Source organism: Carcharodon carcharias, chromosome 32, assembly GCF_017639515.1.
Source record: "Carcharodon carcharias isolate sCarCar2 chromosome 32, sCarCar2.pri, whole genome shotgun sequence".
Lineage (NCBI taxonomy): Eukaryota > Metazoa > Chordata > Chondrichthyes > Lamniformes > Lamnidae > Carcharodon > Carcharodon carcharias.
Genome location: NC_054498.1, coordinates 4,968,149 through 4,981,502, shown reverse-complemented (window position 1 = coordinate 4,981,502; position 13,354 = coordinate 4,968,149). Strand labels below are relative to the sequence as shown.

General features: G+C 46.8%; 1 protein-coding gene across 1 annotated transcript in view; it reads right to left on the bottom strand.

Annotated features, from left to right (window-relative positions):
* The window catches only part of adamtsl5 (ADAMTS like 5), a 45,005-nt gene extending 37,249 nt beyond the window's left edge, over positions 1 to 7,756 (bottom strand). Inside the window, exons 1-2 of the mRNA XM_041178555.1 lie at positions 7,703 to 7,756; positions 940 to 1,012 (exon numbers count right to left, since the gene is read on the bottom strand). The gene's annotated coding sequence lies outside the window, so the exon portion shown is untranslated. The remainder of the gene's footprint in view (positions 1 to 939; positions 1,013 to 7,702) is intronic.
* Positions 7,757 to 13,354: the final 5,598 nt, after the last annotated feature.

Below are 13,354 nucleotides of genomic sequence, written 5' to 3'. Positions count from 1 at the left end.
CGAGCTGAGATTTGACTGTGAAGCCCACTGTGGTCCAATAGTCTACCATGCTCCTGGGTACACTGGAGGAATGGCCATTGGAGTTGGGTCACTGACTGATGGGGGCGCGAAGTAGGTGGATGGGGTGGGATTGGAACCTTGGACTGAAATTCCTAGAAGTTTCAATATTATTGCCACCCATCCCTGTCTGCCCCCCCTTGGTTGAACAGCCCTTTTCCCATGTGTGTTGATGCCTCAGCTGAGAGGGGCTAACTCAAAACTACCTTGGAGTTAGACTTGGGGGGGTCTTGCTAATCTGTAGGATGTAGCTCCTCCGTGTGACTGAGTGTGACTCCCAGCCCTCCCTCTCACCCCTGCCCATCCCATCCTACCTCTGCACACCTGCCCCCAGCTCCCCAACTCACAGGGTCCAGACGATTCCTGATTTTGAAAGGATTGAAAGATCAGCGGCTGGACCCATTACTTGGCATTGCAATCGAGGCTTCCAAGGTTCCACCCTGCAGCGGTGCCACGTCACCAGAAGTTAACGATTGCCTTTGTCGTCCCCACACTATTCAACATTGGGAGGCATCACAGCTGAGTCTGATCTGGCCCTCACATAGTGCCAGAGGTGCATAAGGAGCGTCTGGATGTGGTTTGGGCTCAGCTGTGACGCCCTCCACAGGTCTGCAGCCCACTGACAATGACCAGACTGATCCATGAAGAATAGCCTCTCCTCCCAGCCCCTATAGGGGCAGTAGGAAGAAAATGGGAGAGGAGGGGTGGGCCGCGGGTCGTCTTGGGGATTTGGCAGGGGCGGGTAGCGGTGGGGGGAGGGGGCGGGGTAGCGGGGGGGTGGTTGGATGTTTCCGTTTATTAAACAATCACACTAAATTCCCAATGGTCACACTGCGAGTGGAAGTAGTGAACCAGTGGAACAGGCCTGGAGATTGTACTCACCTCAGCTCGTACCTGGATCAGGGCAACTAAGCCAAGAATGGTGACAGCCACAGGCAAAGGTCCAGGCCGTGATCTGAAGTAACAACCAGAAAACATCAGACCCACTGTCCGTCTATTCTCTGCGCACCTCCTCCGATCCCCCACTCTCTAATCTTCCCTCTCCCTCCCTTCCCCTGCTCCTCTCCCCTCTAACCCTCCTCTCCCTCCTCTCTACTCACTGTAATACAATAAGTTACAGTATGGATTATACTGAAATATGAATATCAATGCCAAATCCTTAAAAACAATTGAAATGTGAATGCCTTTAATTCATTTAGGTTCTGATTAGTAAAATTATCCAAATTACTCTCAACTAGATTCAATCGCAGCTCAAAAGACCAATTCTATGTCAGATAATCTCATTCCAGTTAACACTACACTGTCCCCATCAAACACTCCCAGGGCAGGTACAGCACGGGGTTAGATACAGAGTAAAGCTCCCTCTACACTGTCCCCAACAAACACTCCCAGGACAGGTACAGCACGGGGTTAGATATAGAGTAAAGCTCCCTCTACACTGTCCCCATCAAACACTCCCAGGACAGGTACAGCACGGGGTGTAGGGAGGGAATTCTAGAGCCTGGGGCCCAGACAACTAATAACACAGCCACCAGTGGTGAACCAATTAAAATCACAGATGCACAAGAGGCTAGAACTAGAGGAGCACAGGTGTCTCAGAGGATTGTCAGACTGGAGGAGATGACAGATATAGGGTGAGGCCATGTAAGGATTGGAAAACAAAGATGAGAATTTTAAAACAAGACATTGTTTGATCAGCAGCTAGTGTGGGTCCGTGAGCACAGGGGTGATAGGGGACTTGCTGCAACTTAAGACACAGGCAGCTGAGTTTGGGTGACCTCAAGTTTACGGAGGGCAGAGGCTGGGATAGCAGCCAGGGGTGTGTTGGAATAGTGGAGACCGCAGGTGACAAAAGCAGGAATGAGGAACTGAACATCTGAGACAGTGGCAGAGTCGAGTTATATTATGGAGGGTGGAAACATGCAGTCTTAGTGATAGCACAAGCTCATCTTGAGATCTAATGCGAGACCAAATTGTGAACAGGCTGCTTTAATCTGAGACACTGGGAAACCACAGTAATTCCAAATCAAAGCAACTGCACTGGGAACAAGCAATATGGAGTTGAAATTGCACTGCTTAACCATCTAGCCAACATACAGTCACAGGTTTTAACATCCAACTTCAGGTTCTGTGACAACCCCCTGTGCTCCAGGAATTAACATTGTGTAACAGGCAGAGAGGGCAACAGAATGAGTTAATGAATAACCATCATTGGCTCACCACCTCGAGAACACTCGGACCTTATGAATGGACAGAGTAGTAACTGGGACCAAAATAGCGCATAGTGAGTGTGGCACATTCACATGGCAACTCATTCACAACAGAAGGTATGTACCAAAATTATCACTCCATCGTCAGCAGTCCTGTCTGTGGCAAAACTCTGGACTTCCCTCCCTAACCCTCTCTTCCACCTCTCTCCTTAAAAACCTATCTCGCCCAGCCAAGCCTCTGGTTACCTGTCCTAACATCTCCTTACACAGCTCAGTGTCAAATTCTGCTCGATAATACTCCTGTGAAGCACTTTGAGAACGTTTTACGCTGTTAAAGATGTTGTATAAATGTAAGTTGTTGTTGTATAATAGTCGTAAATGTATTGAAGGTGGGGAAAGGAGGCTGTTTGACAGGGTGGGTGACCCGAGGGGGCAGTTTGACCCGTGGGGGAGGGGGAGGTGTGAACCGTGGGGGGCAGTTTGACCCGAGGGGGAGGTGTGACCCCTAGGGGGAGGTGTGACCCATGGGGGTGGTTGGAGTGAAGAGATCCGGGAGTCACCTCCAAAAATACATGCAACCAAAGTTGACAACCCCCTGGGTGTCCAGAGCCAGCCTCATGCTGCCCTGCACCATTGCACAGGCATGTTACAGTTGAGGTACACCAGCCACCCACAGTGCTTCAGCGGGAGTGTAAAACAGGCCCAGGGAAAATGTACACAGGACTGAGATAAATCAGCCCTATTGTAACAGAAAGCATTCTGGTAGGACTGATCTCAGATGGGCAAAGACCCATTGTGTGATCCCAGAGTACATCCAAACCTCTGCTCAGACATGACTCTGTAGGCAGTGACTCTGAATCAGAAGGTCGTGGGTTCAAGTCCCAGTCCAGAAATTTGAGCACATAATCCAGGCTGACACTCCCAGGGCCATACTGAGGGAGTGCTGCATGGTTGGGGGCTAATAAGACCATAAGACATAGGAGCAGAAGTAGGCCATTTGGCCCATCAAGTCTGCTCCGCCATTCAGTGAGATCATGGCTGATCTGATATCCCTCAACTTCACTTTCCTGCCTTTTCACCATAACCCTTGATTCCCTTACTGATTAAAAATCTGTCTATCTCAGCCTTGAATATACTGAACAACCCAGCCTCTACAGCCCCCTGCGGTAAAGAATTCCACAGGTTCACTACCCTCTGAGAGAAGAAATTCCTCTTCATCTCTGTCTTAAATGGGCGACCCCTTACTCTGAGATTATGCCCTCTAGATGCTCCCACAAGGTGAAACAACCTCTCAGCATCTACCCTGTCACGCCCCCTAAGAATCTTATATGTTTCAATAAGGTTGCCTCTCATTCTTCTAAACTCCAATGAGTACAGGTCCAAACTACTCAATCTCTCCTCATATGAAAATCCATCCACACCCAGGATCAACCTAGTGAACCTTCTCTGGACTGCCTCCAATGCCAGTATATCTTTCCTTAGATAAGGGGACCAAAATTGTTCACAGTATTCTGGGTGTGGTCTAACTAGTGCCTTATATAGTTTTAGCAAGACTTCCCTATTTGTATACTCCATTCCCTTTGAATTAAAGGCCAACATTCCATTTGCCTTCCCAATTACCTATTGAACTTGTATGTTAGCTTTTTGGGATTCATGCACGAGGACCCCCAAATCCCTCTGTGCTGCAGCTTTCTGCAGTCTTTCTCCATTTAAATAATATTCAGCTCCTCTATTCTTCCTGCCAAAGTGCATAACCTCACATTTTCCCACATTATATTCCATCTGCCAAGTTTTTGCCCACTCACTTAACCTGTCTATATCCCTCTGTAGACTCCTTGTGTCATCCTCACCACTTGCCGTTCCACCTATTACTGTCCGTTTTTATATTACTTGCTAGTTTACCCTCACAGTTTATTTTCTCCCTCTTTTTGTTTTTGTCATCTTTCGTTGGTTTTTGAAACTTTCCCAATCCCCTGGTTTACCACTAATCTTTGTCATATTGTATGTTTTTCTTTCAGTTTGAAACTATCTTTAACTTCCTTGGTTAACCATGGTTGGTTTATCCCCTTCCTTGAATCCTTCTTCCTCACTGGGATATATCTTTGTTGTGAGTCATGAACTATTTTCTTAAATGTCTGCCATTGTTCATCAATCATCTTTTCTGCTAAATTCCTTTCCCAGCCCACTCCAGCCAATTCTGCCCTCATTCCTTTGTAATTACCCTTATTTAAGTTTAACAGTTGTTTCTGACCTAAGTTTCTCACTCTCAAACTGAATGCTAAATTCTACCATGTTATGGTCACTGTTTCCTAGGGGTTCCTTTACTCTGAGATCATTTATTAAACCTGCCTCATTACACATTACCAGATCCAAAATAGCCTGATTCCTGGTTGGATTCACAACATATTGTTCTAGAAACCTTCCCGAACACACACTTTGAATTATTGTTCATGTCTACCTCTGCCAATTTGTTTTTCTCAATCTATATGAAGATTAAAGTCACCCATGATTAATGTGCTGCCTTTTTACAGGCCCTCATTATCTCCTGATTTATTCTCTGTCCTACAGTATAGCTACTGTTAGGGGGCCTATAGACTACTCCCACCAATGTCTTCTTCCCCTTGTTATTTCTTACCTCCACCTATATGGATTCTACATCTTCCAATCCAAAATCATTTCTTGCTATTGTACTTATTCCATCTCATACTAACAAAGCTACCCCACCACCCTTTCCTTCTTCCCTGTCCTTTCGAAAAGTCACATACCCCTGAATATTTAGTTCCCAGATTTGATCTCCTTGTAACCATGTCTCTGTAATGTCTATAAGATCACACTCATTAAGCTCTATTTATGCCCTTAATTCATTTATTTTGTTCCGACTACTACGTGCATTTAAGTAAAGAGCCATTAATTTTGCCTTTTTACCTTTTGACACTATTTGCTGCTTTTTTTATGTTTGTACACTCTGTCCCTTCCCGTCACACTCTGGGTATTATTACCTAAATAGCTGCCCTGCAATGCTGCCATATCATTTTACCTTTTAAACCTTCATATCCCCTCTCCAGAACCCTCCTACATATCCCCTCTCCAGAACCCTCCTACATATCCCTCTCCAGAACCCTCTCCAGCTCTGTTTAGTTTGAAGCCCTCTCTACAGCTCTTGTTATTCGATTCACCAGGACACTGGTCCCAGCATGGTTCAGGTGAAGCCCGTCCCAGCGGAACAGCTCCCTCCTACCCCAGTACTGGTGCCAGTGCCCCATGAACTGAAACCCATTCCTCCCACACCAATCTTTGAGCCACTCGTTTAACTCTTTGACTTTACTTACCCTATGCCAGTTTGCACACGGCTCAGGTAGTAATCCTGAGATTATTACCTTGGAGATTCTGCTTTTCAATTTAGCTCCCAACCATTCAAATTCTTTCAGCAGAACCTCCTTTCTAGTCCTATCAACGTCGTTGGTACATGGACGATGACAACTGGATCCCTCCCCTCCCACTCCAAGTTCCTCTCCAGCCCTGAGGAGATGTCCTTAACCCCGGCACTGGGCAGGCAACACAGCCTTCGGGACTCACGCTCACGGCTATAGAGAACAGTATCTATCCCTCTAATTATACTGTCCCCTACCACCACTACATTCCCATTTCCTCCTCCGACTTGAATGGCTCCCTGTACCACAGTGCCATGGTCAGTTCACTCATCCTTCTTGCAGTCCCTGCTCTCGTCCACACAGCTTGCAAGAACCTTATAACTGCTGGACGGTTGCAAGGGCCGAGGCTCCTTGACTGCTACCCCCTGGGTCCCCAAATCTGCTTCACCTACAGTCACATCCTCCGGTCCCTGATCACAGACCAAATCTGAATTACCTAACCTGAGGGCTGTGGTCGCCTCCTGGAGCGAAGTGTCCAGATAACTTTCACCCTCCCTGATGTGGCACAATGGCTGCAGCTCGGAGTCCAGCCCCTTAACTCGAACCCGAAGTTCCTCGAGCTACAAACACTTTTTCAGATGTGTTCGCTCTGGATCACCTTAGTGTCCAGCAGGTCCCACATGCTGCAGCAGCAACACATCACCCATCCTACCATCGTTATGATAATTTATTTAATTTATTAATTAATTACTCTAGCATCCCCACTCATTAGACATCGTTATAATTATTTTTATACATACCAGTATTGATCTTACACTAACAATCTATCTTTAAGAAAAAGAGAAAAAAAGACTGAGGGAGTCCTGCACTATCAGGGGTTCAGTACTAAGGGAGTGCCACACAGTCAGAGGGTCAGTACTGAGTGTAACAAATGTATCTTTTTATTTGTTGGACTGTCGATTGACGTTACAATGGCTACTGTTTGAAGGACATGTCTACTGGAACAGTGTGAGGTATATATACAATGTTGCTGTCCTGGAACAGAGTGTGCCATGAAAGATAGGATGGTGCTGAGGAGGAGTATGGTCTAATGGGGAACTGCCTGGCAACAACATTTTAATTGGCTCCTGACCAGGTGATCAGGGTTGTGTGAGAGCAGTGCAGCAGAATAGCTCCTAGCTTGAAAGGAAAAAGATCTAAAACCTCTCTCTCCTGTGCGTGTAAGATTCCAGTAATTCCACAATAATAGCCAGCTGGTGTTTTCTCCTCATATCTCCATAACTTGCTCTCTCTCTGAAAACCTCTGTCAAGAGGCAAAGGGGAAAATCACTGTTAGAAACACTAAAAGGCAAGTGTTAAACTAGAGACTGGAAACTGCTGGAAGACCACTTCGTGTCTTCAACAAATAACTGAAAGGAATTGGGGAGACATCGATCAAAAATCAACCCATCGAATCCTGTACTCCGGAATTGGTGCTATTGAACTGTTTTATCCCACCCTTAAAATCCATGTTTTTGTGTGTCTTATGCGTCTTGTGTGTTTGGATTACAGAGTTAGAAATTAGCAGTTCAGATTTCATTCTTTTGCCACTGGTTAAAGGCAATTTGTTCAATAAACAGTCAATTACTTATTAAGCTTGCAAACCTGGTGCTCATATTCTGTTAACCTAAATTAAACAATTTGGTGTGTTGGTTGAATTTTTTCACATTTGTCACAGCTCAGGGAGCAGTGGGACTGATATTGCAGTGCACTATCCCCAGTGAGTCGTGACATGAGGGAGCACCACACTGTCGGAGGGTCAGTACCGAGGGAGCGCTGCACTGTCAGAGGTACTATCTTTTGGGTGAGACATTAAACTGAGGTCCCATCTGCCCTTTCGCGTGGATGCAGATGTTTCCTGGGTCTATTTTGAAGAAGAGATGGGGAATTATCCGGAATGTCTTGATCAATATTTGTCCCTGAAACAACATCATTCAATAAATAGATCAACTGGTTAGTATTGCATCCTTGTTCCTAGGATTTGAACCCACAACATTCTGACTCAGAAGGGAGAGTGCTACCCACCTCGTCGGGCTGACCCTCCGAGTACAGGACAGAATCAGAGGTGAAAAGAGGAAGGAAAGGTAAATGAGGAAGCAGCGAATCGGTCTTCTCAGGTTTGTTTTTAACAGTATATCCTTGTCCAGGAGAAAGGTCATCCTGAGGGGGACAATTCAAAATGATTCAACAGCATTTACTTACCGCCAGTACTGAGTTACTCCCTCAGTAGTGACCCTCCGACAGTGCAGCGCTCCCTCAGTACTGACCCTCCGACAATGCAGCACTCCCTCAGTACTGACCCTGTGACAGTGCAGCACTCCTTCAGTACTGACCCTGTGACAGTGCAGCACTCCTTCAGTACTGACACTATGACAGTGCAGCACTCCCTCAGTACTGACCCTCCGACAGTGCAGCACTCCCTCGGTGCTGACTCTCCGACAGTGCAGCACCCCCTCAGTTACTGACCCTCCAACAGTGCAGCACTCCCTCAGTACTGATACTCTGATGGTGATTCCAGGTCAGCCTGAGGGTGCAATTCAAAGTGAATCAAGAGGGACCTGGCACTGAATCACTGCCAGTGCCACCTGAGTGTGATCAGCGCCAAGGGCAGCATTAATACAATAACTGAACACATGGCTCAATTAAATCAAAGGAAGCTTAAAATAAAACAAAACAAAATCATCGAAATCAAGTTCCATTGTTTTCCCATTGTGATTTGGAATGAGGCAGTGTAGCAAACAGACCATGGAGTGAGTAAACCTGGTGAAGGGATAGGCAGAGTGCATAGGAGTTTGGGAAGAGAGAGGAAATTTCAGACCATACACCATAATGGTATTGATATAATAGAGAATGAAGGCAGCCCTTTGGTTACAGAAAGCAGCCTCTTAACACTGCCTGGAGTTGAAGGTTCCAACAGTATAGGGAGACAAGACCCGTATAAACTATCTTTTCCACTTTCATTATCGCTGTTAGCTTGCACTTGGTACTGAATCAGCCGTTTCCTGATGAATTCTGAGTTTAATTAACCTAAGCCAAGCAGTGTGCCATGTGAGAGGTTCAAAGTTCAGCAAAAAGTTACTGAATGTTTGGAACTGAAAGAGGAAGGGCCAGTGTGAATTAGTGAGTGATTAACGTTAGATCTCCCTGTGTCATGGGGCAATCTTAGACCCAGCGCACTGCAGAGTTTCTGCAGAACACACTGGGCCAGTTTTTGCACTTTCTCTAATGCCTTCATAACTTTCCTAAACTGCAGTGCCCAGAATTTGACGCAGTGCTCCAGCTGAGGCCAAACCAGCATTTTGTACAAGCTCAACATAACCTCCTTGTGTACTCTGTGCCCCTATCAACAAAGTCTGCTTTATTAAATGTGCTCTCCACCTGTCCTGCCACCTTCAATGACTTATTCAAATATACACCCGGGTCCCTCAGTTCCGGCAGCCCCTTTAGAATTGTACCCTTTATTTTAGATTGTCTCACTATGTTCTTCCCACTGAAATGAATGACTCCACGTTTCTCCAGATTGAACTCTGCCTGTCCGCCCACTCCACCAACTGTCTATGTCCTTTTGAAGTTCTAACCTCTCCTCACAGTTCACAACGCTTCAAATGTTCGTATCATCTGCAAATTGTGAAAATGTGCCCAGTACACCAAGGCCCTAGGTCATCAATATATATCAGATGGTAAATTGAGATTCCCAAGCTGGACAAGGGATCAGAACTGAGCACAAAATCAGCTGCCAATCACAAATCAATAAAACACAAGACATTGCCCCAGAATGAAGCTCTGGGAACACATGCAGTGTGTGAATAGGGAGGAGAGTTAGTGTTAGAGTGAGGAGTCCAGATCAGCACAATGTCCATCAATCTCCCTCACCTTTTAGCTTCAGAGTTGAAATACAAATCTGTCTTTTCTCTTCCCATCAGCGACATACCCTACTCTTCTCTATAGAATCCAGGTGACCTCAGTAAAAACAAAACTGAAATGATGGTCAATAATACATGTCTGCACTGCCTCTACATTCCCAATTCTCACGCCCAGCTGCTCAGAAGTGTAGTGTGGGACACACAGTAAAAGCAGAAAACTAGAGACACACACAGGTAACCAAACACACACAATCACAGATAGATAGACACACACACACACACACAAGCACAGATAGACACACAATTACAGATAGATAGACACACACACAAGCACAGACACACAGACAGGTAGATAGACAGACCTAGACATACACATAGCCAGAGACACAGATAGACACAGACAAACACACACAGATAGACACACAGACACGGACAGAGACACACGCAGGTTACCTGTCACAGAGGGTGAACATACTGCAGGCAGTGTCCAATGCCTGACTCCGGTCTCCTGCCCTCTCTCTATCCTGCACTCTGAAAGGCAGTGAATGCGGGTGTGGGCAGTGAAGGAGCTTTTTAAACACCACCAGCCTCAGAACAGGAATTTCCACTGATCTCAGGCAGCCTGTAAATCCTGTGCTGGTCGCTTTCACACAACGTTGGGACGCTTTGCATTTTGAAAAGATTATGAAGAATTGAAACAGCGTGTTGTGTTTCTACCCGTGTCCCTCAGCTCACAATGATCAGTCTCCCAGAGCTGGGATCATTGCCGCTGTTGCCCTGAATTAAGCGGTGGGTCTGGAATAGATTCTGCCTCCCTGATCAAAGCAGGAAACAACTCGAGAGAGAACACTTTTTAAAGTTTTTAAAAACCCTGGGACATCAATCAGAATAAAGACCCTGTCCCGGGACAGGCGGAGGCAGAGACGGGACATTTAAACCCCTCGCGGAGTATCCAGAGCGTTTCAGTGAAGGGCGATTTTTTTTTTTACAAATTTACCCCCAAATCTTCACAGGTTCTCTCACAATTTGAGGGATTATGGAAATGTCTTTTTCTGCCCCCCCCCTCCCCTCTCTCCCCTCTCTCTCTCCCCCTCTCCATCCCTCTCTCCCCCTCCTCCCCACCCCCTCCCTCCCTCTCTCTCCCTCTCCTCCTCTACCCCCTTCTCTACACCCCCCACCCCCTCTCTCTCTCTCTCTCTCACACACTTTTTATTTAATTCATGGGATCTGGGCGTCACTGGCTAGGCCAGTATTTATTACCCGTCCCTAATTGCCCTTGTTCAGAGAGCATTTAAGAGTCACCCACATTACTGTGGGTCTGGAGTCACATGTAGGCCAGACTGGGTAAGGACAGCAGATTTCCCTCCCTAAAGGGCTTTAGTGACCTGGGTGGGTGGGTTTTTTATGATGACAGGCTCTGACAATGAGACAATGAAACGCTCCACCTTCCTCAGCTCTCAGATAGTCTGGGCCCAGAAAAATCATAAAACTTACTGATCTCTGCCTCCTCCTCTCTGTCCTCTCTCTTCCTCCTCCTCCTCTCCCTCGTCTTCCTCTCCCCTATCTGTCTCTCCTCTCTCTCTCTCTCTCTCCCTCCATCCTCCACCTCTCCCCTCCTCCCCAAATGCCTATCCTCTCTCCTTCCTCTCTCTCCTTCCTCTCTCTCCTTCCTCTGCCTCCTCTCTCTCTCTTCTCCCCTATCCATCCCTCCTCTCTCCTGCCTCCCTCTGTCTCCTCTCTCTCCCTCTCTCTCTCCTCCCTACCTGTTGCTCCTCTCTCTCCCGCCTTTCTCAGGAGCCCAACTCTCTTCACCTCCCCTCTCTCTGGATCTCTCTGCATTTATTTCCCTTCTATCTTTCTCTCTCTATCTTCCTATTTAAGTCTTGCTGTCTTTGTTTTACTTTCCCACCCCACTCCCTCACTCTCTCTAATCCTCGGAATGCTGCTTTCATTCTTTAAACGTTTATAGATGCCCCTTTAAGTCTGTCCTACTTTGCCCTGGTGTTGGTACAGAGTCAGTCTGATGCTGATGACCTGCACTGTTTCTATTATTCTCTCCCACTCCGTTTTTCTCTCTGTCTATCTCATCCTCCCTCTTGTTCTCACTCTGTTTTTCTCCCTCTCTGTTTTTTTTAATTTGTTTCTCATTCTCTCTGTGACTTTTTCTCCTCTCCTCGAACCCCCATTTCCATAGCACTGGTTGGTCCTGATTGGGGCTGGTGTTTTAGGGAGCTGGTGTGTGCTGCTCTGTTGCCTCACAGTTACCACCAGGTCAGTCAGGGCCTGTTAGTATGGTCTGTGTGGGATCTCTGGAAATGAATAGCAGGTATTGCTCACAAAATTACTGACGGCATTTCCAAAGCCATTCACTGTCTGTGAAATCTTTGAGACTTTCTGAAAGGAAAGTTCACACTTTCCAACAGAGGCACCATGGAGATAAACGTCTTCCCCCCAAATGCTCCCACAGCCTCCCTGAGTCAGTTGCGCTCTCAGAGTGAGTTTGACAATCGAAGGCTGAACTTTGGAAAGCCTGGTACCTGTTGGAGCCCAAACTGAGACTGAATCGCAGAATGGTTACTGTACAGAAGGAGGCCATTCAGCCCATCATGACTGTGCCAGCTCTCCAAAGGAGCAATTAACCCAGTGCCACTCCCCGGCCTAATCTTTCTAGTGCTGCACATTCTTCCTTTTCAGGTAATAACTGAGTCAAACTCATTTCATGTCGGACCCTCACGGCCAGCACTCAGCTTGATAATGGACATTTAAAGCGATTGGGGTGGAGGTAAATCAGTCACACGGACTGCCCAGCCACAGAGAGGCAGTTCCAGGCATCCAACCCCCTGGCACAACACCAGCTTCCCAATTTATCGACAAAGAACAACTTAAAAGGAACCGCAGTGACATTGGCACAGTGTGGAATGTGACAAGTGTGACTCACCCACGACCAACTCCTGACCCTGTGCTGTAAGGCCCTGTAAAGCTCTGTCCATGGTTCAGTTCCAGCCCATGTCCTTTCCTCAACAACCTCATTAAAGGAGTGTCAGTAAATTAAAGAATGGCATCTGAGTGACTGGAGATGATTATTTATACAGTTGGGTGTGTACAACAGCTGCCTGCTCTTTCCAAACCAAGTGGAGATTGTTTGCAGCAACACTGGAAACACATTGTGATGTCAAAATTTTACAAAATAATTTCTCCTATTTATCTTCTTCTCTTCTCTCTGGAAGGAACAGATTTTCTGGTTCCACAGAAAATGGCATGGAACTCAAAATGGTTCTTCCTCATGGGTCAGGCTACTTGGTGTCAGGGGCTATTTGACTGGTTGTGCATCACAGGTGTGACTGATCTTGTCCCCTCCTACACACACACACACACACACACACACCCATCCCATACACAGGCCCCTCACACACCCACACACATCCCCCACACACACACACACACACACACACACACACCCATCCCACACACAGGCCCCACTCACACACACACACCTCCCCCTCTCTCACCCATGCACTCTCAACAGGTGTCAGTGGGCAGTGATCAGGAAGAAGATAAAATACATGTGTATGTGTGGTCTGTGTGTGTGTGTGTATGTGTGGAGGTGGTTAATGTGTGTCTTTGAGTGTGTGTGTTAGGGGGGGTAGAGGGTGGTGGTGTGTGAGGAGCCATCATCAGAAAGCCTGTTTGATTCTTCCCCTCACAAACCCATGGACTGGGGGTTTCTGTGTAATGAACCCATGGACTGGAGGGTCTCAGTGTAATGAACCCATGTAATGGGGGTCTCAGTATAATGAACCCATGGATTGGGGGT